Source organism: Neopsephotus bourkii, unplaced genomic scaffold (genome assembly GCF_033783945.1).
Source record: "Neopsephotus bourkii isolate Nb327-2 ecotype Australia unplaced genomic scaffold, CSIRO-AGI_Nbou_v1 NB_991, whole genome shotgun sequence".
NCBI classification, from domain to species: domain Eukaryota; kingdom Metazoa; phylum Chordata; class Aves; order Psittaciformes; family Psittacidae; genus Neopsephotus; species Neopsephotus bourkii.
The window spans coordinates 1,594,222-1,619,320 of NW_026901483.1; the positions used below are offsets into that span (position 1 = coordinate 1,594,222).

Here is a 25,099-nt window from a genome sequence, read left to right on the forward strand (position 1 = left end):
AACATGGGACAATTCAGGATGGAAGGGACCTCAGGAAATTATCTAGTCTAACGTCCTGCTCAAAGCAGGGCCAACCCATGGTCAGGTCAAGTTGCTTTATCTAATGTGGTTTTGAAAACCCCAAGAAATCTTGGAAGTGGCACAAACTCTCTTGCACAAACTTTCAGTGTTTGACTGCCCTCATCATAAGGAACTCTTTTCTTAAATCCAGTCAGAGGTAGAAGGATTGTAATACAGACAATAAGGACGATATATTTCCAAAATGAGACAGACTTAATGTATACAGTCACCCAAGGTGAGAAATGAGTCTCTGGTTTCATTTCACAATTTAATGAACTACTCCACCATTATAATACCTCTGTACAGAAAACAGAAAAGGTGAACAGAAACCCTGATTTATTGGAAATCCATATCATTAAGGTCAGTCTCTCTGTTTTTCAGTAGACAGGATGGACATACTCTCCTTAATTCACCATGTACATTCTGAATCCAATCCAAACTCTATTGACTTTATACTACAATCATTTGGACTTAACTTATCCTTTCCCTTGAGTTACCAGCAATTTGTTAAGTGAAAAAACAATTCTGTTTCAGTGACCAACACAGAAGATTTCATTCAAAACCAAAAGAGGTCAACAGATTAATCTCAGTATTTCATAAAAGGAATATGTGACTCTATTAATGTCAGCAGGAGAAAAGAAACGTGGTCCACATGAGTTTCACAACAGTGCTCCACAATGAGTTTCAGCAGATAGACGATGCAGTAATACAATCTCTATATATATAAATATGCAGAAGAATGTTATATAAAATATTTAATGGACTTCAACCATTTGTATCATACTGTATTGTTGTCTTTGTTTTTCAGCCTGTCTGTAAAATTCAAATTTCAGAACAGAAAGCCAAAGCAAAAACAGATGAGGAGGAGGACAGGGGGTCTAACTGAAGCATTCAAACGGCGTTCAGGCGTTTGCAACATATATGGATCTAAAATGTTCTCTTTTACGAAAATACTGACATAAAGAGAAAACACTCCTCACACAGTTGGCACTACAAAAAACTCCATGAGTTTTCTTAATTTAAAAAGTTACAATTTAAAACATTCAAAGCAATCTGTAATGAGTATCTTCAGTGAATACTAACTGCTAGTTCACTGACACTTCTCTGCACCACTTACCACTTTGTTCGCATTATGCAGCTAATCTACCAGGCTCAATTCTACTGCTAAAACTTCTGAAAGCATATTCCACATATAGAGCTCTGTATATAAATATTTCATATACACCTTCCAAACACCTTCCAAAATATGTTAACTAATTAAATTTGTTAAAGCACTCAAAATCACTGTGCAGTTTTACGTTGTTACCGTAAACTTAAGAAGAGAAATCATAATAAAATCCAATTGCATGATCACACATCTTTTTTTCCCCACAGGATCCCTGCCTCACTGAATATGGAGTTATTTAACATTTACTTTTTAGCTCACAACACAATTCATGCTCTCATTTCTAATGAACTGCTTGCTATCCAACAACTCCGCTTAAACACAAGAAACAGTTTCCCGCACAAGGTTATCTGTAATACTCATCAATGTACTTATCTGAATGGTTTACAAATAATTAGTTAATTCATCTCCATAGCACTCATAGTACTTTTTAGAAATAAGAAACTGAAGAATAGAAGTAATGCAGTTACAAATCTTCATTTATTTTCTGTGCTGCAGTTGTGGTATGTCACTACATAATACTGCTATGTGTTATCTTCAAACCTCAGTTCCCACTGCCTTCCACTGCCAAAGAGCCGACCTCCAAACAAATGGCTGGAGATGCCTCACAGTGAAGGTCATCACCACCTTTAAATGCCACTTCTTTAAGGTGAAGACTGTCAGTGATGGGAATAGACTGTTCAGACACACAAAATGTGTTTTATATGTAGCCCCACAGAGCAGTGTTGTTTCAGACCTTCATTGCCTTCCACCTCCTATCACTTCCCAAGTTTCTATCCCTCCACCACTTCTTTACCCTTCTAAGTTAAAGTCAAACCATTCCCTCCAGCAGAAAGAGAATAAATTCCTTCTTTTTAGTTCCCACACTTGAAACTGTAATAGTCTTTCATGCTTAATGGCCTCAGAAGACAACAGGCAGGCTAGCAACCAGTGGCTTTGCAGGGCTAGAAGATATTTAACACACACTGATTTTAAAATTATTTACTTTTCACTCATCCTTACAGAACATATGTGATATGAAATGCTCAAAGACATGCTAGTGCATCTGCATGACTTCTTACAGGACCAGCAAAGGGCATGTCCCCTACACTCCTGTACTTACGATCAAGTTTCAAGGTTGTTCTGCAAACTCTGAAATTCTCTCTCCAGGGATCACAGTATCATAGCAACATAACACCACAAAATACCTGAAAATGGTGGAGTATCCAAGTTCGCAGAATCACATACCCTATCATCCTTAAAAATGTCAGACTAAACAGAAAAAAAGACTCAAAAAGTGGTGCTTCCTAAACTTCTATGGCACCTAAACTGAATTCAGCAATGAAGTTTTCCCCCTCATATTCTGAAAGAGGTTTTTCTTACAATGGAAAAATAAAAACCTTTCTACAAGAGAACTTAAAAATATCCCTCTACACCAGACTCCCTGCCATTCAAAACCTTCAGTGTGAATTTTAAAGCCAGCACCAAAGATGGAAACCTGTCACAGAGGGTGTTAGGAGATCTTCACAGCAAATGGAGTTAGAGCTACTTTACAAGTAACTTGCGAATACAGCAGCACATACATCTGAGTCCCGTGGCTATTCTACAGATGATTTCACTCAAAGCCATATAAAACCTGATATTAATGGCAGATAACAAGACAATAAAGACATAATGCTTTGCCTTCAATTGTGTATTTCAACAAGGAACTTCCATTCTCAACCAAACAAAAAGGTGGGAAAGCAAACTTAATCCACCACAGTGACAGCATCCTGAGCTTCAATCAATTCAAAACCTTCATTTTTTAATAATTTTATTAACTAAAGGAAAATAAGTGGCTATGGGTTTTGTTTCTACTACCAAATTCAGTAAGCAGTTATTAAAAGGTATTAGTAATACCAGTTATGTATCTGTTCTGTTTTATAATGGAAAGTAAGTACATAACATAATGCAAAAACAGAAGAAATACAAATACCCTGGCATAAAATAGTTTTAGGATTACCATCGTTGTAAGTCTATATAATGCTGAAGAGAGTATCAGGTTAACTTTGTAGTAAAAATTCTTTATGGAGCAAATAAATCTTATGTATTGAAAACTAGAACTGAGTTTTATAACAAAGCTGTATAAAACTGAGTACAGTAAATGACAATGAACTAAATTTATTATTAACAGCTGTAATGACCATTAGCTGGAATTCTGAGTCATTAATGAAGGCATAAAAGATACATCAAGGAAAATGAAAAGCAGAAGCTAAGACACCTGTGCTTCAGGAAGAGTGGTGTGAACTGCTCTGAGCTTATTTGAGCAAAAGAAAAGCAGCACAGCATTGCAACCTGTCATAGTCTTGGCACAAAATCTGTTATTTGAGGCCTCTGATCTGTAAAATCTGAATTCCTGCACTGGTTCAAGGAATCTCAGGTTTTATTATTAACAAGTCAGGTTTTATTTGTTCCCATCTTACATCAAACCCACTCTTGGGTAATTTATCTTTCCCCACTCCTCTGTCCAAATACCATCCTGGTTTTCTTCTCTTTCCATCCCCTGCACTCATTGAATGAACTATTTACAGTTCCTTTCTGGATAACAAACTCCCTGTCTCCATTTCAGACAACCTCCAACTCTGCCTCTGCTCCTTGCACTGCAATGACACAACTTTAAACCAAGTCTCTAATTGCATCTCACTCGTTATGCTTCAGAATCGATACCTGTTTTGTCCTACCTGACCTGTCAGTCACTTCTGACACACAGCAGCCCCTTCCTTTTTCATGATATCTTATCAACATTAACTTCTGTGCTTCTATTCTATTCTTCAAGCACTCCCACACCAGTTTCCTGAAGGCAATGAACACAACTCTGGATTTCATCCCCACTTTTAATATGTACCCTGCCTCAGTGTCATTTCTAAAATGAATTGTGTCCTTTATATGACTACTGTAGCCCCCAAATCTCCCTCCTGTGTAGTAATATCAGCTCAAATCCCATCATCTCTGCAACACATTTGGTTACATGCAATATTGTCTTTACTTCAAAAAATCAAGCTCTCTAATGAAAATCTGAGAATGTCCAGTCAAAAAAAATAAATTCAGCTTTGGCTTTCCTAGGCCTGTGGTTTCTAGCACAGGTCCTCTATGACAGACCCATAGCATGAACACATTTTCACAACTCCATTCTCTCACCATTTGCAGGGCCCTGTTGACTTTGTTTACATGGCACTAAAGACAAATCCATCTTTCCTGAAAGCCTTACAAGGTAGAAATTATTCTCTAACAGTAAGAAGCTCACTCAAATGGGGACTATTGAGAAGGACTGAATTATCCTTACCCCACTGCTCCATGGAGAAGCTAAGGTACAGCAAAAACAGGGCTTTTACACAGAGGAATCACTGACCTTTCCAAAGATCTGAACATTCTCTCATTTTTCCTTCCTCTTGATTAAATAGCAGGAAGGGGCAATTTTTATTATTCCATTTTTCTTTGGTAATACAAGGAAAAAAAAAGTCATTGTAAGAATTCATGAAAGCACATAAAAATGCAGTACAGGCAGGTACTCCTCCCTCAGGCACAGTTCTCCCCTACTGTGTAGCAAAAAAACCCCTCAAATGCCTACAACCAAGTGGATCTGATTCTCCCCAACTAGATCCGAACACTGGAGAAAAACTACAAATTCAAATTAAAACCTATTAAGTACCACTGCAATCACCACCAGAGGCAGGGGGCTGTGGATCCCAGCCCTCTTTAGGAAAGAGACTGCGGCATACACTTGGATAGTGCCATTTTGTGATCCTTAGGCCAAGAATGTTCTTGTCTGTGTATGCAGCTCCCAATGCAAAGACAGTCTTTAGACAGTACCATAATCAAATGATAATGTAATTGAAATGACCAGAGCAATTATAAAACTCTACTTTTACATTACCACTGCCAGTCCACAGCCTCGCTTCAGTTTTGTAGGGGCTTTTTTAATTACACTGAAAAAAATTCAGTTCAACCTGATCTACTGCTCCGGCATCCACATCCCAAAATACTAGCTTTTAGTTTCTAAAAAGAAACAAATCCTCAGGATGATCAGACATTTTCCACTAAAAATGCAGTTTTGCTCCGTGTTTGGTTTCCTGCAAAACATTTCAGTGACAAATTTAAGCAAGTTCTATCTGTAACTAAGTCAGACCACAAATGGAAGAACTTTGGTGAAGACTGATATCTTGTTTCCTTTAAAACTTTCAAGAAATAACCTTTGCCAGTTCTCACATGTTAACACAAACAGCAATGCAAGAAACATCTTGTGCTGTTGCTGATTAAAATGCTCTCAAGAAATAGTCTTTACAAGTTTAAACTTTCCTTCTTTGATGATCTTCTAGTCTTCCACCTTGTACAGATGGCAAGTTTTAATGGGTGGGATCACATACTAGTTTGAGACATTTATACCTCAGATCATAGATCAAAGTGCTGGCACTCTGTAATCAAATATCGATAGTGTTTTTGTAGAAAGACCCCATAGAATTTTATAAATAATGAGCATTTAGTGGAATGTGCAGGCAACAGAGAACAAATTGCATTTTCTCCAGAGGGGCTTTTAAAACCACACCTCAAATGTGATAAATGTAGTGCGATGAAAAAGACTGCAAATGTTAATATGCTGTGCAGAGTAACGTGTTTGAAAATTGGAAGCCAGAGCATTTACTTACTCTTGTTTAATGGTTAAGCAATCATTTCATCAGGACATTTTCTCTTCTTGCAGTAGCAGTGGGTCAGAGCTAGCATTTCTCAAGATTTTACAGATGGCAGCAAAACATAATCATTTCTCTCCTCCCAAGGTGTTGATCAGGGTATTTTAACATACTTCTAGTTCAGTGAAATGCACTGCTTTTGAAACATGTAAACATGTTCACAAATTTATTACACTATCAAGTAATGAAGCAATACAATTTTCAACTAAGGCACCATCTGAGAGTAACAGAAATACCTTTTATTGCTGATCCTAACATCCTGCTCTTGGGTGGGAGAGCTCTCGGCTGTCGAGTACACAGGGCAGTACCTTTTAATAGCTGAGGATATAGGTTGACCTCCTCCCTTACTCCTAATCCATACCTCCCTGCTTTTGCCACTACTGCCACTGTGAGGTGTTTGGTATGGCCATACACCTGAACTGCAAAAAAGGTCATCCTTTCTGCCTTTCTTCTATCTTCCAGGCCTCACATCCTTCCTCTCTCTTTCTTTGCCACAAAAGAATTAAGCCTTGACCTTATTCTGGTCCCTTTTCACTCCTCTCACTAATGATGCAGTCTCCAAGCAAAGGAGAAGGGGACCTAAAGAAGAACAGAGCTCAGCAGAAACAGGGATAGCAACAACAGCTCAATTACTTCTTCACAGGAATCAGGTTCAAGCAGCAGTTGCTTGTTACTCTTGAAATGATCCCTGGAATCATGAACACTGTTAAGCAGCCTTGTCAAAATTCCCAGGTGTTGTATGTAACCCAGGGCTAAAGTCTGAGCCTCTAAGTTGAGCAGTAATGTCTAGCTTAAGGATTTTTTTCTTCAGTGTTCCCCATACAGCCACCCTAACATTTCTTAAAACTCAGTCTTACCAAACAGTTAAGTGCTCAAGAGGGAAGGAAGCACTTGGGAAATAAAAAGGCTCTTGTACCATTGCAATCTTTGACAAATACTGTCAGTTATTAGTCTAGAAATATGAGTGCTTCCCAATGTTCTCTTCTACGCTCTCTTGCTCACTCTAGAAATATAAGATCACATTAAAGGGACACAGCACCTGGTTATTACTGCACAAGGCTCCTATTTGTCACTTTCCAAGCTGATGTGGGGCTTTGTCTCCCTTGTGCCTGCACACTTCTCCCCCATGCTACATTAGAGATCCTGGACCCCAGGAATCAAAGCCAGACTTGTTGGCTGAGCACACAAGTTCACAAGTTTTCAAACAGCATTTGGAAAGAACTAGATGTTCTCTTTGAGCAGAATTTTATTGGCAAAAGCCTTAGTGGTTATGTGAGGCATGCAGTCTTACCAGAGTTTCTTTTCAGAGGTATGCTGTCAATCCAGTTTGGAGTGCCTTGCTATTTTAAACACCGTCAAGGAGGTTCAGAGTGAATAATGGGTGCCTTCCAGTGCCACCATAAATCAAGGCAAATAACGAATAAAAATAATGTTCCACTCACACACTTAAAGTTCTTTAAACCCTTCTAATCAACTGTAACTCAGAAAAATATGAATGCAAAGACTAACTCCATGTCTAACACATCCAGAAGATTTAAGTGCATGTGTGAAAAGTGGTAACCAATAAGCAAGATTTACCCGATTGCTGCATGGCAATGTTATTTAATACACATCTGTGTTTAGAAGCTTAGAAGCAGCAGGGAAGACAGCATTCTCTCCTTGGTTCTGTCAAGGTCATATAGCATTTCTAGTCTAGATAGTAGCCCAAAGTCATGCAGTTAGCTTTAAGTTACTGCAAAACATTGATGTTAATTCATCTAAGAGAACACCTATTCATTTTGATTTATTTCTGGAAGGGACTTAGCCTACTTGGAAGCTGCAGTCAGTCAATAAATTTCATCAGTGGTTACAATCTCTCGGCATGGACTGAAAAGAAAAGATGAACTGACACAACAGAGAGTCAGTAAAATAAAGGTCCTAAACCAGTCTTACAAATCCACCTATCTACCTGTCTCAAATAACAAGAGACACAGTGCTCAGTTTAGCAGTTACGAATTTTGGTAACTTTGCTCTACTAGTCAGTGTAACTCATGGGACCTTCTACTCCCCTTACAGCTCAAAAAACATAGCAAGCCAGAGGTAAAATTCACTAAGTTAATGAATTTTAAAATCAACTAACCCTAGCATGAGTGTTTATATCTCTTTATGTATATTCACACAGGGAGAAAGATACATATGTAATCACGTACACGTAGCAATGAAAATATGTAAGTGAATAGTTTTAGTTTGCTTACATGAAACCCAAGGTTTGCTGCCTTACAGAAATTTTACAATGAACAACATTAATTTGGGAGTTCCTGGCCTTGTGGGCAAATACAACTTTTTGCTTTTTCCTTTGTCAATTTTCTATTTTAACTACAGTTGTCTGACAGTCCCAGGACTTTCCATCTAAGGACAGAGTCTCTTATTACGTGTGACAATGAGCTGAACACTCTGGTTACCTACCAAAATCTTTTGCTCCATCACATCTCACAACCTGCTCAGTCTGTTTTGTTCAGGATCTCCCTGGGTTGACTCCTCGTATGATCACCCACTAATCATGCAGCCAAAATTTATCAAGCTGGCAACAGTGCTCAGTGCTACTCTGTGATACTCATGAGAGCATCTCTGTTACAGAAAATTGAAAGCTATCTTCAGTAGGTAAGTAACATACAAGTATAGGTGTAATAGCACCAAGTTTAATTAAGATGTTCAGGTTTGAAAGAACTACAGATTCAAGGTCCCAAACCCCTCAAATGTTGACTTGACCACTGAATCAGCTCCCGTGTTTCTTCTTTTTTACTATGCAAAGTGCACACAGTTCTGCAACACTGCAGGTGAAACTGCAACAGAGAAATCCATAGAAGATACTCATTAGAGCTACATATCGACAGAGGCTTTCAGCTGCTGCAGCATTATAATGTTTATCCATGTCCTGTGACAGAAAATTGATTTTACCATTCATTAAGTACTGACTGTCTATTAATGGTTTTGATTCTTAAAACACTGGTACTTTAGCAGGTACCACATGTATATGTTAGACAGCTTTGTGGAAATTAAGGCAAGTCTTCCAAGAGATGATGTCTCTATACTCCTGCTTTATGAAGTATGTTCTGTAAGAACGGCATCTTCAGCAAAACAGGAAATCACATTTATTTACTGGAAAACAAGCAGTAAAGGCACTAAGAAAGCAGTAGGGGAGTGCCTTTATTAAAGCTGTTGTTACCAGAACAGTACTCAAAGAATTTGGGGAATTTATTTAATTATGCCCTGAATCATTCAGTTTAGAAGAATGTGCTCTCAAACACACATGCAAACATTTCATATTTTTAATGCAGAAGCAACATGAACAAAATAATGCACAGGAAATTCTTATCATTGTTATTATGTTGGTTTTGATATACATTGTTTATTTTATTATTCTGAAGAGCCTGCAGGACAGAATAACATGAGAAAGTGTAGAACGGAAATTAAACAGTTATGCTGATGAGCAATGAAATTCTATGTGGGAGACTAACATTCCATTATTCCACAGGACAGAAATGTTGTTTAACCTAAAAAACAACAGTCCTTGCATATCTCGTCTCTTCCATATAAGCCAAGTCTAAAGGACCTTCATGTTCTCTAAGGGCCAGATCCTCTGCCAATTCAGAGCACTTTACATCCATTTTAATCATTTTATACTACTAAAAACCACTTATATTTCTAACAAACATCAACCAAATAAACTCTTACTGAAATTGTTAACTTACTGTGCCTGTTCCAAGTTAGTAAGTTTAAGACGCTTGCAATTCTTTACTAAGATTAGAAGCTGCTGTACTCAGCACACAAAGGTGGAAATATATCCCTACTAGGCCAGACTGATGTATCAGTGGAAACAAGATCTTGCAAATAGAGACAATAAAATAGTGCTTCTCTATCTCTGACTCATTTTCTTTCTCTTCCTTTCTTGTTCCAAGCAATCCACCAACAAGTGGACCCTAGGAAAACAGTATCTGGAAAATCATTTGTAATTTTGTGGTGATGTTGTGGCTCTGCTAGCTGAAAAAGTACACTTTCTGCTATTTCCACAGCAACTACTCCAATATTTTAGAAAGCACTGCATGTAGCCAGGGCAAGTTTCACCTCTCAGGCAGAAATACAGCTCACATTTCAAAGCTGTATCTCTCCCTTAAGTGCTGAGTGCATTTGTCACTCCTGAGAGTGCAGTAAAATTCAACAAAATCTATGTGGCTACATATTAATAGTGGAAAAAACAACAAATAGTCTCCAATTATGTCTCTTACAACTAGGAAATGTATTCCTTTCAGGAGATACTTGATCACTTAAAGCTGTGAGAAAATAAACTTAAAGACATTTCAGTATGTGGAACGGACACAACATGCATGTGGCATGCAGAAGGACTAATATATAGTTGCAGTTATATTTAGGCATTAAAAAACTTATCTGCTCAGAACAGGTAACTACCCCAGTAATTACACCTACTTATTTAGGTTGGACACTTAGCTTTCAAGTTAATTACCAGAAAAAAAAATTAACCTGGAGTGTCAGCAGGAAATTAAAGAAAAAACCTGATGTGTTGGAAGCACAAAGCAGAGGAGTCTGCTTCAAGGCTCAGATCAATTTCATTTTTTAATCACTCTCTCACATATTCATTCTATTATTCACACTGATAATCTATTCATCCCAAGATACACCTGTGAAATTGCTCAATACTGAAGTTTTCATGGGTTATATTTTTCCCTTTGAAAGGGCATGAAAAATAAATCATTAAGAAAATTAGCTGTTCTGATTTGAGTGGTACATAGCTCTCTGTGACCACATGGTTCAGTTTGAGACACATACTCTGGTACGAGATGTTACGCATTCTACTAAAGTCCTTAATCATTAGAGCCATTTCTGACAACACACATTCAAATTTACCTATAGTAAATATATAGTATGTAGCTCCTACATGTAAGTATATATACACAGTGTGTCTGTGTGTCTATATATATATATACATACACACACATGTATGTATTAGCTCTTAAACTTTTCAACTGTCCTTTGATAAGATAATCTCAAGATAATCTCCATCCTCTATTAGATACTAGGGGAAAGCTAGTAACTGAGGATGAGGAAGTTTCTTTCAGTCTTCAACAGTCACACCTGTTTCACCATCCTGATCTGCTTCTATGATAAGGTGACCCACCTGGTTGATGTAGGAAAGGCTCTGGACATTGCCTATTTGTACTTAAGTAAAGCACTTGACACTGTCTGCTACAGCATTCCCCTGCAGGAACTGTTGGCTCAGGGCCAGGATAGGTGGATTTTTCAGTGGGTTTGAAACTGGCTGGATGGCTGGGCCCAAAGAGTGGTAGTAAATGGTATCACATCTAGTTGGCAACCAGTCACCAAACATAGGCACTGAAACAAGCTGCCCAGGGAAGTGGTGGAGTCACTGTCCCTTTAAGTGTTCAAAACCCATGTAGATGAGGCCCTCAGTTATATTGTTTAGCAGTGGTCTTGGAATTCCTGGGGTAATGGTTGGACTTGATGATCCTAGAGGTCATTTCCAACCTAGTTCATTCTATGATTCTTCACTGTAATACATGCATTAAACAACTATTCCATCATGGCATTAGTCCATTACCATGTAATGACTCAATTAAAAGCAAATTTAGGGTTACACGGTTACACAGTTACTATTTCCCAGAAATGCATAGTAAAGGAAAAGTGTAAATATGATCATAACAGATGTTTAACTTGCATGTTGATCACTCACACAACCAGGTTCAAGAATAGTTCAAGAGATATAGGTAGTGTTTGTTCCACCTGCTTAACTGACTTGACTTTTGAGTGCTTTTTAAAATATCAGCTTTATTATTCTCTGGATACTTTTTACCTCATAAAAGCAAACCTCTTCAGGAATCAAGTGGCTGAATCATTCGCTACACAACAAAACCTGACATACAGCAAATTCTTCTGCCCATATAGCAATGGATAGAAATAGGTCACATAGAGGTAAAGGCCCAATATCCCAGAATAATAAAATAATGGTAATACTCAGTATGGCTTTCCATCTCAAAGAACTGTAGGAACAATTATTAATCTTCATACTTTGCTATGAACCTGGATGGACTAAGTGAATAAATTCAGTAGTTTTTTTCCTTTTCGCATTTCCTATATTTTAGGATAAACTTAAAAATGGTATTAGTCTGACTGAAAAGCAGAGACTGAAACTAATGATAGGTATTACTTTTACAGGTATTTTGGATCTTGCAGGTTTTAAAGCAACACTGCTGGAAGATCAGAGAAACCCTTAGGTAGAAGCAGTATTTTGTATCTTGCTCAAGTGACTGTCATGTAATTTTTATATTAAATATTGAATGATAAGAAAACTAATTATCATAACACCAGCATAGAAGACACTTGTATAACCCAGTATAGAAAGGAAAGAAAAAAACTGCAAAACTACATTCTTATTGGTGGACTTTAAAGTATATATATAATATTTATGATTCAATAACTAGGAGTCTGTTAGGAATAATAAATAACCAGAGCTTTTTGTATGATTTTCCAAAGATTCTGCCCACATCTTGAAAATAATTAACTCAATTTTATCCAAATGACAGAATAATCAGCAGGAGTTTAATTTCCCTGAAACAGACACACACCCAACACCCAAGAATTCTATTGCAAAGAATTTTAATTAAATCTATATAACAAGAAAGGAATGTTTCACATCTTAATTGAAAAATCACCAGCTAGAGAACTGAGACAGCGAAACAGTCTGGAAAGCACTGAGATATAATTGAAGAAAAGAATAGATGAGAATATTTCAAATGGTCTCACTAGTCAGCAACTAGAGTAAATACTGCAAGTCAAATAAAGCATCTTAGTGATTAAGAGGAAAAATAATTTAGATTCTATTGCTCCTTTGCTTCGAGAATTATACCTCATCTTTGAGAATCCCTGACTGAACACAAAGCTTCATCACATACTCCACCAAACCAGAAGGCTTACTGTTGATATAATCACCTTACATGATGGAGTAAGACACCAGCCTAAAAGCAAAACAGATAACCTGGTATTTCTGATCACTTTGGCAGCTTATACCTGTATTACAAAAAAACTCACCTTCTCAAGGATCCTTTTTAAAGTATTCATAAAGACAGGGAAAAGCCTGCTATTTGTGGGCACTTAGACCATGTAAACGCTGTAAGGACAAGGTAGTATTAGCTTTACTCCACATTTACTCCTTGTGAAATGAAGCAGTTAAGTTTTAAGATTTTGACATGGGAAACCTGCCAAGGCCAGATGGAAATCTCAGCTGTCACGAGCAGGGGTCATCCCGTCCTTCTCAGCACAAGGTGTTGCTAAAACCCTGTGTACGGTTCATACCTATCCTTTCTAATTAGGAGCTAAAATGATTTTTGTTGTATATGACTGTCTTGTTATTTGTTGTCTTCTCTTTGTTTAATTCTAATTTTAATTCTAGAAGTCCACCAGAGATGCCCCTGTGGTAGTGCTGATAATCTAGGTTTATATTCCTGAAGAATTTGTTTAAGGGAGGCTTGGGTAAGCCTTAAAGGGAATCTTTGATAAGCCTCTGCTCTTTTAAATTACTTTATCATAATGCAGCATTTTCAGAAGGGGTAATTCTTGCTGAATAAAGGAAAGGCTTACTGATGCCAATTTTATAGTGGAGTTTTAATGGAACTGCTTCTGAAATACTCTTACAGCTCTATTTAACCCTCTGAAAATATCTATAAATAACTCTAATTAGCAGACATGCTTAATGCTGATAATGCTGTCCACCAGAGAAGCACACAGAGGCACCTCTTGCATAACTAACCATTAGATGGTGGTGTCTGTACTTTTTTTTTTAATAAGATGCAAAATTCAAGGCTTTTACTAGAATGAACTGAGATCTAAAGCAAACTGAAGCAAACTCTTGAGAGTTCCTCAAGCGCTGATGAAGACAGATGTAGGTAAAATGACAAACTCTAAACAATACCACGACCAGTGGAGCAGTTGTGGAAATAGAGGATGTAAGGGGCAGCAAAGAAATGTTAGCAAAAAGCTAGAAAAATTACTTCTACTAGAAATGAATAATAACTGGACCTCACTTAGACTTCCTGAACAGATTAAACATACCACTGAAGTACCTTTAAGTCCTACTATCTACATTCAGCTATGGAATTATAAGATCATTCCCAGATTTGAGATTTTTTTGTACACTTATTTTCCTCTTGACTCCTCTGCAGGTACTATTGTAAAAATAAACTACAGCATGACAGTTGTGATGTGCTGCCAGATATTAGAGCTTAGAGTGAAATCAATCTAACAAATGAACCAAGTAAAATCTGTATAAGATTGAAATTCCAAACCCAGATTGGAATAATGTAACACGTTGCTTGCCAAGGAGAAGCATTCTGTAGAGTTCTGCCTTACAGAGACGCTGATGTTGTCTGCAGGGGCCAGCATTGACATTGCCTACCTTTAAGCCATATCCCTTAGATGAAGTCCTTCTCTAAAGGCTGTCAAGGCAATTATGCAGATGTAGGAAGAATGGTCCCTGCACGGAAAGCAACTGGTAAAGGCAGGAAAGAGAGACTAGGAGCTTTCAGAATGAAGGGAGGACATGTGGAGTTGGTGGTACGTGATCTGGGGGTTAATAATCATTTGGAGCATGGAAGAGGTGGACAGGAACTGGCTGTTCTCTTTTCCCCAGATTCAAACAAGCTTCAGGAGGCAGCAGCACCCACTCAGTTCAAAACAATTTTAAAGAAGGAAGGGAATAGGGGGGTGGAAAAAAGAAAAAGGAAAAAAAGACGATAAAAAGAAGGACTTCTTCACAGAGGTGTATACTTGACCTCTGGCACTTCTGCTGTAGGATGCTGCAGATGCTACAGCTCTACACATGTTCAAAAAGCTTCTCTTGGTAGGTAGGTGAAGAAATACACAGGAATGAATTGAAAAGCAAAGCTGGCAAGGTGAAATCAGATGTAAGCTGATTGGTACCAAGTGGATATATCATGTGTGCTTGCCCTGTCCTACCTTGTCCCTAGACTTTCATTTATAGCTATTTTCAGAGACCGGATACCGAACTAGATGGCCTATGGTGACACTCCTATTTCCCGGTTTACTTCAAATATAGTTTCATAAATTACTTCTCTAACTTAAGGACAATTTTTACCACTTCATTTTTAGCACATGCAACTGCAATTATATTTCAACTACTGTACAGAGCTTAAGCAGTGTAAATACCATACCAAGACTATTTCTGCATTAGCTCCAGCACTATGACGGCACACACTTGAAAAAGTGCAACCCATTCAGATCCATAAAATACCATTTATGTCAATGGCCAGGCTGTTTTTCTCAGCTTTCCTTAAAATTGGTTTAAACAGCACTAAAATTCCTCTGCACCTTTACATATACTTACTTGACATGAGAGAAATCACTGGACACATAGTGAATGCTTTGAAAAACTCTTAAGTCACATTCTTGGGTTATATCAAAAATCTGAGGCCAAACAAAGTTGTTCTCAAGTTTCATTACACAAGACCCCAAAAGTGCTCGCAGTTCATTGCAAATAATGGGGGGGGGAAGTTCTGTTAAGAAATTAATTATTTACTGGTCACTGATGGTGTATTTACCTGATGCCTGAACACCTGCGTATGAAATCACAGTGTCTCCCCTTCCAGATGTAAAGAAACACAAATCAAAGTTTCCTCCTTGTCCTGCTGTCTCAGAGATTAATGTGGAGGGAATGATTTTGAAACCCACTGGGTTAAAGGAAAAAAGCTAATTTATGTACATTAACCTATCCGGTCTGTCTCACCACATACTTACTAACATAACAGCATGTTACTAACTGCAGCATAAAGTAACTCTTTGCATTGTTATAAGAGATGGAGAAGGGAAAGTACTTTGTACAAATTTAGAAGTACTCACCACATGTACTTCTGGTTTTAAGCATTTTTTTCACTTTCCTTCTCTCCCCAATCCTGTATCTACACCTCACATACTTAGGAAGCTGCATAGTTAAGTACCTGACCTGAACACACTGATTAATGTTTGTACTAACATAAAGAATAGCATTTTTCCAAGGAATGACAAATGTAGAAGCTTGCTATACTCCATCTCCTGAAAAGAGGAAAGGCAGACAACCTGTGTGCAAAACCTTCTGTTAGTATTGAGTTTACTGCCAGTTTGTACCAATTTGAATGTGCCTGATGGACAACAGGTAAAAAAAGATAAGAAATTATGTCCATAATCATAATTATCTATTGCATAGGCATATGTAAAGCATCATACCAGAATCGGAATGGGTTATCTTTAGTGTAAGCTCAATATTTTATCCATTATTAGGTTCATGATTTCCTCTTTCGCCTTTCTTTTCAATATAAAAACTTGGCTTTTAAATAATGTAATGATATGTTATTTTATAGTATTTCTATTAAAAAAGAAAGTCAGCTGTCTTCCTTGGAAGCTAACACAATGTAACACTCTGCAGAGGGCACTCTCGGTACAGTTAGAACAGATCACCTTTTTCCACTGCATCTCTCCTCCATAACTTTAAGAGCATAATATCACATTTACAATAGTCAGAAACACACAATAGGAAAAAGGCTTTCTCATGGTAGCACTACAATGTATGAGGTAGACCTGTGAATGAGAACAAAGTAAACCTAGCCAGAGAACAGTCACTTTTCAAATACCATCAATGCTTTCTGGCTTAGTAACATACCATGATTTAATTTGCTGCTGAGAGCTAAGTACTAAGACAAAAACAGTGTCCTGCTATGATTATTTTCATTCCATTTTCTTTATTGTTCCTTTGAAGGTTTCTATCTATTCAGATACAGGAAGAGATTTCTGCATTAAGTAAAAGGAGGACTGTAAGCAAACAGGATCATAGCAGCACATATCCTGTATGGCACAATAATAAGACTTTTCATTAGTCTAACAGTAAGTTCTCATAACCAAGATCGGACCTACTGTCTACAGTGGAGGTGCAAGGAAAGGTTCATTTCAATGTTATCAAAAAGCATATTCTTACTGAATTGTCTTACTGCTCAAACCATTCATACCAAATGCACTGTCTTTCTGCTGACACAGCTGCTTCTTTTCCAACACTGCTGCTCATATGACCTTTTTCCTTCCCCCCCCCCCTTTAGTACCATTTCTGGGCAGTTTCACAAGAATTTTGATTCCTGTTGTAAAGTTTCTAGCATTACAGTCTCATAGCTGTTTGCTGACAACTTCAAAACAAACCCTCACCTCACTCCACAAAGACCTGCAGGCAGCAGTGAATGGAAGCATATGCTCGCCAATAGGTAAAATACATACTCTGAATGAAACATGTTTAAGTGCTATTGGGGGTGGCTGAGATTTGCAGGCACACTAAAAAATATCAGAGAATGATGTCTGGTAGATAATCCTATTACAAAAGTTCCGAATGATCTGGTGGATGACTGATCCTTGCTATTGTGACGCTAGAATTTCAGCACAATCGTATGTGGTGACAAAACTGTGCTGATACAGACTGACAGATACACAGTGAGACTGCTTGTGAGCTGGGGAAAGGGACATACGCAGCAGAAACCAAACTTTAATACTCAGTGTAGTGATCCCTTACCTTGCTAGCTACTCTAGAAATAAAAACACTTCACTGTGAATTAAAACATGCCCTATAAAAGCAATCCATAATGCTGTCACATTTTCCTCCTATGCATTTTCTTTACTGATTTAAAGATCAGACCCTTGGGGGAAAACAGGAAAATGTTAGTTAAATTACTCAAATTCACTGTGATAAAGCACTTTATGGATGGGCACGTTATAATCATGTGCCATTAGGAAACTTACTATCCAACAAACAACCTGCAGCAAATATTAAGACATTGCAATCTGAATCTTTGAATCCAATTAAAACCTGACCTTTCTTTCTGGAAATGGTTAGGACAGAGTTTAATACCTCTATAAAACTGCTAGGATATGTGAATTCAGATGAGTAGCACAATTTCCTCATGAGATACCACCACTTACTGTCATAGCCCTGACTCCAGTTTACTCGAAAATGAAAGCAACTTCACACTAACTGAAGAGGATTCTTCTGAGAGTAGCTATTGCTGCTTAGTTTCACTTCCAGTGTATTTTTCTCAGATTCAAGGAAAATGACTTGCTGTTACTTTATGTTGATTAAATCGTGTCAGCAAGTGTTCTAATTTATGTGCTTTAGCTAGCAAAGTAGAATGCAATTTTCATTTTTGGGCAAGTATAATCATAATTAAAAACACATTAGCTGATTATACCAAACATCCATTCTAAAAAAACATACTCTGCATCCTGATTTATGAGTCATGATTTGTTAGCTAACACATTTTGAAATACTGTAACTTTATAAGATGATGAATGGTTTTGATCACACCGTGACTACCTGAAAAGGGACACTTAAGACCACACACTACGAACTCAAAAAGTTTTACAGTAGCCAGATTAGGGTGCAAATGTAGGCAAAAAAAAAAAAAATCTTCTATAAACATACAAAAATTTAAGCTACAACCTTCACAAGAATTTATGACTAACCCAACCTGAGAGTTCTGATTTCTATTAATACATAACTATTTCCTCTGTTTTCTACAGCTACTGTTACAAAGTTTTCAGGACAGGAAAATACTTCGGGTAAAGAAAGCCTTCACTTTTCACTTTGGGGTTTAAGTTATTTCGAAGACATTGGGACTTCTCATCTTTAGTTCTAATTCAAGTCAGCAGCATTAAAAGAGACACGAATCTTCATTTTCAGACATTCCTGCTTATCTTACTTTACTGCATTCTTACTGTATTCTGGTGTCTGTGCTCACTGCAGCCAACAGTGTTAACACTGTGAGAGAAGGAACTATATCTGTAACAGTGCTGTGCAGTGTGGTAGCATCAGATCTCTAAATATCCCAAGCACCAGGGAACAGAGATATACAAAGTTTTTCAGCCTTTATGTAAAACAAAAAGCTTGAGAAGCATATTTCAAATGACAAGTTCTAAAATAAAGATTGAAATACTTTGAAGTTTGGGTGATGCTTTGTCATCCAAGGACGAAGAAATACCCTCTAAAGCAGACTCAGTATTTTCTATTTCTGTATGGTAAAAATATCTTATGCTATTATAAGGAGCTTAATACTTCTTCACACATCCACTCGTTTGATCTCATGTTCAAGTTTTTGACATCCTCCACAAGCAAACATATCACGTATAGGATGTATTGCTTTAACAGGTATTCATTTTACTGAGCTCCACTATAATTTGTTAGTCTTACATGATGTCTCAGGATATTTCACACATTCTGAAAAGGAAGCTAAAAGGGAATAATTTGCATATATTACTTAAGCTGTACATGCTGTAAATATTGATCTAATGATAGGGAAGGAAGAGGAAAAGGTTGTTCAAAATTAGCACTTGCACTGCTATAGTTTTTAAGAATAATTTTTCAGGATCAATTTTTAAACTTGGTCAAGAGATGACAGCCACTCTGCTTCCAGTCTGTGGCATTCAATGTATATTACGGCAATTTACAGATGATGAAAACTTTTATTCTTGTAGAGTTATTATCAATTCAGCACAAACAATTCAAACCTCAGCTACTGCTGTCTGTGTCATGCAGAGTGAAGAATCATTTCCCAGGTTTGACCTGTATTTTAGACAGCTCCACTGACTCTCAAGGATGATGCACAGGCACTCTTGTGCAATGTTCTGAGTAACTGAAGTATTTTCTGTCCTCAGAACTGAGAGGCTGTAATTTATCTAATGCTTGAGAAAACAAAAACAACAACAAGAAAGCTTTCATCACCTTCATGCCAACCTCCACAGTCACTACCCATTTTGGAAAGTTTCTGGTAGAGGATTGGAAATCTCAATAAATATGAATAAGCATAAAGAGGATTCAGCTAGAGAAGTGATCACAGTCTCTTTGGGATAAAGGTGTCTCCCAAATGGTAAGTGGCTCCTCATCATCAGCCCATGCTTCCCCCTGCCCAAGTGCCACACACAGTTTCCTTTTTGCCCTTCCTTCCTTCCATTCTTCCCATAGAATTTTCTGTCTGTCCTCATGTTTTTCATACATGATTTCTCTCTCCTTAGATGATTGCCTCTGTTGAACTTACTAACACTTTCACAGCCCCCACAAAGCCAGGTTTTGTTTCCACTTTCTTCTTTCCATAATTCTCTCTCCTGGAATAGGCAGCTACACAGCACAGGAGAAATGCCTCCCAGCTGCCAGCAGAACAAAGTTATTTAATTTGGAATTTAAATTTCAAAACCAAAATTCCAATCAAGATAACCTTGAAATCTGGCAGGAGCACACAAATAAAAAACATAAATAAAACACAAAGTCTCTGAGGAAGACTGAATGTCATTTCAGAAGACAGAAGAAAGCCCAACTGTCATGAGTTCAATGGTTTCACCACCTCCACTAACACTAGATAGGCTACAGTGATTCCCAGAGAGAAGGCATATAGCTTTTCACTACACAGATAACCTTGAAGAGGACTCTGGTCTTACTGGCTTCACTGGTGCCTGGAATCAGCTGTGATTTTGTGTTCCTCATCTCTTTTAAGCACACACAGAGCCCCTCACCTGAAAGCCCTGACATTTTAACTTCAAGAATTGTCTATACACCAAGGAATACAAAACGTATGTTACACTTCCCTCTGAAAAAAGATGTATTTGTCCAGTGTGGTGAAAATTTTAACATTATGGCACATATTACCAATAATGAAACACCCCGAGGAATAACTAGAAGTTATGAGTGATTCAAGTACAGGGCTGGGGAGCAGCTGCATACAACTTTACCTTTTGTTTTCAGGCTTTGCTCAAAACACAGTGCCTCTTTGCTGAAAGTGTAATGTGAAATAGCACACTGGACAATAGAACAAAACACTTTCCTACCAGAGAATACTGTTGGGTCCAATTTTTCATTGCTTGCATTTTGATTTTTAAGTTTTTTTCCATCCAAGCCAATGCTTTTGCTCTGACAGCATTTAATAACAAGTTTGACCTTGGAGTGTCTAAGTTTAAATGATTTCAGAGTACACTGCAGAAGAAAATCAGGGGCCAGGGATTCTTTTCCTTATTTGAATTTTATTATTTTGGGAAAAGGGGGAGTCCCTTGTTTCACAGAAGAAATTACTTTTGAGCCACAGTGTGAAGACTTTTTGCATGCCTGCATGAAGAGCCACAACTTTTTACACTTACTGCAGTTGATATATGATTGTCACCAGCGCCAAAAGGAACTTAACTGCTTCCTCATGGGAATATCTCTGAAAATACAGTAAAGAAAGCTGAGAACTGGTTTATATTTCCATGTGTTGGAGAAGGAACAAAGTTTGAGCACAGTCCCCTCCTGACAGTCCTCTGGGCTTGTACAGCTCAGAGAAGCTTTGTGATTCTACAACCCTTTATTTTTCTAGTGGGTTCACATCCAGCATTCCCTCTGTGTAACTCAATTATGATTATCAAGCATCAATCCCAAGAAAGGTACAGGTTTGTAATGAATAAATGTCACTGACTACAGTTTTCTGTATTTCATCTGTAGATCAAAACACACACATTTATATCTGAAGTGCCAATTTTGCAAGTATTTAACACAGATTAATAAACTTCCAAAATTATTCCCATTCTCATATTTTGGGGCCTTTTTAATTTCTCAATTTCCTATAAAGACCACACAAACTTTGAGAAATACTGAAGATTCACAAAGAGTAATTATTATAGCTTCGTACTAAGAATGAATATTAACTATTGTTGCTGCACAGAAAAAAGCAACTGTGGTGCAAAAATACTGTTTGGTACGTTTGTTAGAGTTATTACAGAAGTCAAAGATTAAATTATCTTTGGTTAGAGCTACCTTCGTCTTCCCCCCCCCCCCCAATAATACTATCACAACAACAGTGTGACATGGCTCCTGACAGTCTAATCATGGTTCATCTAGCAATATTCACAGGGAGTCAAAATGTCGCTGTTAAATCACTGCCCTTCCCTATTCTAAAAAGCCACCAGGTGAGCTGTTTCAGTGGTGATAACAATGGAAAACACCACAAAGGATTTATTGTCAACAGTTCTGTAAGAGAAAAGCAACACTGCAGACAATATTGATTGCTGTAGGGGAAAAAATACATTTCATTGTTCTTACATAAGCCATCTTACATAACATGGAATAATGTTACATTTTATGGACGCTATTTTCATGACAAAATGCTCTTGGAAGTTAGAGGTTATTAACGTTCTGTACCGATCTAATGCAATTTGAATGCGTATGATGTGTTCACTATGGTAACTATTACACAAAAGAAAAGGCACTGATCTTCATACAAGATCCTCTTTTCTCACAAGTAAGCACAGAAGTATACACAAATTCTGCAAAAAAAACTGCTTTCTTGGTGCATCAAACACTTAGGAGAGGAGAAAAAGAAGAAAGAAGAAAAAACAGAATCAAAGACAAGTAACTTGACCTTTTTGTTATCTGTTTTTGAAAATAAAATGAAGGAAATTATACTCCTTTAGTTGTTCATAAATCATCATCTATTTGATAATGAGATATCCCATTCAAACCTATCAATAATTGTGAGTTACAGTTTACCAATGACAGTCATAAACGGCAGTTAGAAGCATCAAATTTATAGTGAACTCTCACTAGAAATTTGTTTCTACAAAAATATTGCTTAAAATTCACATGCCTGTGGCATTTAAAATTATCAACATAGTTACAAAGAAAAAAACATAAATGAAACAAAAGCCATCAAAACCATTCAATTTCATGTGCATTTTTTAAATTGTGTATTTAATTCACAATCCTTGCAAAAACCATTAGAATTCACAAATGACAGTAATAGTTCTTCTCTAAGGCCTCATAGAGACAAGTGTGTAAGTGATACATGGAGAATGCCTGCCCTATCTTCAACCAAAAAGCACACAGACTCTGTTCATTTGTTGTTCACGGTCTCCCAACACGTTAGGGCTGAGAATCCTAAACACACCATCAACTGTCAGGTTCTGCCAAAGACAAAGAGACAATAAACTCTCTGGGCAACTGTTCCATGCTTGACCATTCTCACCCTAAAAATGTTCTCTCTGATGTTTATATGGAATTTCTTGTATTTTGTTTAAGTCTCAATGCCTCTTGCCACCCCCACCATTATCCAGTCTGGTATTTACACACACTGACAAGATCCCCCCAAAGCCCTGTTGTTTAAAGTCTGAACAGTCCCAGCTTTCTCACCCTCTCTTCATATGACAGAACGAGACACAGCACACCAGACACGTCTCATCACTGCCTAATAGAGGGGAAGAAACACTTCCCTTGATCCACCGGCAATGGTCTTCCTAATACAGCCAAAGAAGCTGTTGGCTGCCTCAGCTGCAAGGGCAGACTGCTGGCCCATGGACCACTGGTCCACCAAAACACCCCCAGCTGTTTTCCTGCAAAGCTGCTTGCCAGCCAATCACCCCCAGCCTATATCAGTGCATGATTCTTCCTCTCCAGCTACAGGACCTCACAATCCCTTTTCGTAAAGGTCATAACATTCTTATTTGCCCATTTCTCCCATCTCTGAGATCACTTTGAACAGCACCTCAACTCTTTTGTGTAACTTCATTTCTAATACATACAGACAACATACAAGTCTATGACAGCAATGACACTCCACTCTATGAACAACCTTTTCATTTAACAACTACTACAGTAGAGATAATTTATTCTTTGTGTATAATTGATTTGTGTCTGCACTTAAAAATGTCTTTTGAAATCCATATTATAACTAATACTGTCACATAATAAAAAGCAACATTTTAAATTAAAAGTTAATTATTTTCCATTATTCAACATTACTAGACAAGGCAGGAACTCTAGGTTAGTGTGAAAACATAAAAGAAGTTATTCTGAACTCATAATACATGGGTTTAACAGCTTAACGTCAAGAAGCAATACTGTAAATTAAAAACTAAGTAGAAGGATTATAGTATTTCTTATTTAGAAATTTCACAACTACAGATAATTAAGGCAAGTGAAATATTTTTGCAGCATTGTCCTGGAATCTACAATTATAAAGTATTTTTACAGCAATAGCACCGTACTCTGTAATAACACTCTAGACATAACATCATCATGGCATTTGAGACTTTTACCGCAATATACTGCTGCATTTTTTCAAGGTTTTGTAGGACTTATTTCTATTTCTTTCTTCCTGTCATCATTACTACAAGACAGCTTGCTTCACCTAGCTTATCTAAACCACAGCTGGAATCAGTAAATCACAGGTATGACAGAGCAAGGGAACCTCATTCACTGCAGGTATGTAAAGGTGCCACTTTTGAGGCCCCCACTTAAAAGTGACTGTTTCAGAAATAGAAACCACATGTGGGCCACACATGATTCTTTCCACCTACTTAAATCTGAAGAATAAAAACTCCTCATAAGCCATGTGAAACAGTTTGAGTGTTGACTTTCTGCAAGTGTAAAAAGTTTTCGAATTGAACAAAATGCCTGGAAATGAGCCCCATCTCATTTTGAACATGTATCCTCCAAAGAAAAATCATCCTCACAGTAGACTACAAGACAACTAATAGTGAATTCTAGAGATGGAGAACTGTGATACCTTATAGAGATTATGGAAGAAATTTAAAGACAGTTTCAGTCTTGTCATATTCCTTACACCTCAAATTATGCGTATTCGGAAAACTGTCAAGAAAGTCACCCACAGAAAAGAGCTCCTGCTGGCAAGGTCTCACCAGGGAATACAATTAGAAGCAATCCACGATCTCCATTCTCATGTAGATTTGGATATGCACTTACCCCTTTTCCCTTGCCAGCTTGGGACAGTATTGACTTTTACAATTAGTCTTCTCTTTGAAGTCTCTACAGATATCCAGACAGCTTTAACATCCCTCGTTCCTCCAAGAAGTATTCCATTCTCTCCCTCAGCAGATTACCAGGCACTCTCCTGGTGAAAAGGAAAAAAAAAAGGTAGTTTCACTGACTTAATTATGCAGGTATATCCTTGTTAGACTCAGACTCATCTACAACAATTAACCCCTTATCTCAATAATTTTATGATGCTGCTCCTCTCTCCCTCCCCCTAACTCATTTGCTACTGTTTGGCATGTTCCACTGGACCTTAGTGTTCTCTTACCTATTTGAACATTAAAAGCACAC

General features: G+C 37.5%; 1 long non-coding RNA gene across 1 annotated transcript in view; it reads right to left on the reverse strand.

Moving 5' to 3' along the window:
* The window catches only part of LOC133215626 (uncharacterized), a 139,647-nt gene extending 114,763 nt beyond the window's left edge, over positions 1-24,884 (reverse strand). Inside the window, exon 1 of the long non-coding RNA XR_009726439.1 lies at positions 24,740-24,884. This is a non-coding gene — a long non-coding RNA (uncharacterized LOC133215626). The remainder of the gene's footprint in view (positions 1-24,739) is intronic.
* Between the last annotated feature and the right edge of the window lie 215 nt (positions 24,885-25,099).